General features: G+C 43.6%; 1 non-coding gene across 1 annotated transcript; it reads right to left on the bottom strand.

The window, feature by feature from the left end:
• Window positions 1-593, bottom strand: TGME49_458840 (the record flags this gene model as incomplete). The annotated part of the gene is made up of 1 exon (XR_001974228.1): window positions 1-593. It is a non-coding gene; the product is annotated as an 18S ribosomal RNA (ribosomal RNA).
• Window positions 594-1,065: the final 472 nt, after the last annotated feature.

Genomic DNA, 1,065 nt, shown 5'->3' with positions numbered 1-1,065 from the left:
ACTGCAACAACTTTAATATACGCTATGGGAGCTGGAATACCGCGGCTGCTGGCACCAGACTTGCCCTACAAATGTAACTCTGAAAGGGGTTTGGATTCCTATCATTCCAATCACTAGAAATGAAATTTCCAGTGTTGTTATTTCTTGTCACTACCTCCCTGAATCAGGATTGGGTAATTTGCGCGCCTGCTGCCTTCCTTAGATGTGGTAGCCGTTTCTCAGGCTCCCTCTCCGGAATCGAACCCTAATTCCCCGTTACCCGTCACTGCCACGGTAGTCCAATACAGTACCGTCGAAAGCTGATAGGTCAGAAACTTGAATGATCCGTCGCAGACCGAAGTCAACGCGATCCGTTCGGTTACTATGAATCACCTGAGGACCACCGGAAGGTGGGTTGGTTCTGTATCTAATAAACACTGCCCTTCCAGGGGAAGAGGCATGTGCGCATGTATTAGCCATAGAATTACCACGGTTATCCATGTAGTAAAGACCATCAAATAAACTATAACTGTTTTAATGAGCCATTCGCAGTTTAGCCGTATAAAAGCTTATACTTAGACATGCATGGCTTAATCTTTAAGACAAGCATATGACTACTGGCAGGATCAACCAGGTTAATATGTTCCTGAGACAGACCACCTCGAAAACACCAAAAAAACACTCAATCAACCGTCTATTTTCCGGCCTCTTTCGTGTTTTATGGCATAAACAGAAGTGTAAGCCTGCCTCACTCAAGGTTCTACATCAAAACGCGACGTTTTTTGGTCGCCTGGTGAGCCTTAACAGCAACACCAGTTTCTGATGATACTCTTGAGCTATTTGAAACAACAACGCCTTCATCCTGAATCGATTCATCAGGAATCATGGTCGTTGATGCTACAAATCAACAAAGCTTGTCCACCTTGGACACATTCGGGGTATCAACCCATCCACCTCTTATTACAGTATGCACTTAACAGCATTTCAATCTGTTTATTTATAAACAAATAGAAAAGCTCTTCGTGATACTTCGAAGTGGACGAATCCCGAACCTTGTGCGCTCTTTAAAAAACAACAAAAATTTGT

The sequence above is a fragment of the Toxoplasma gondii genome (assembly GCF_000006565.2).
Source record: "Toxoplasma gondii ME49 unplaced genomic scaffold asmbl.429, whole genome shotgun sequence".
Taxonomy (NCBI): domain Eukaryota; phylum Apicomplexa; class Conoidasida; order Eucoccidiorida; family Sarcocystidae; genus Toxoplasma; species Toxoplasma gondii.
The sequence above is the reverse complement of the archived record's forward strand: the minus strand, read 5'-3'. Positions and strand labels throughout refer to the sequence as shown.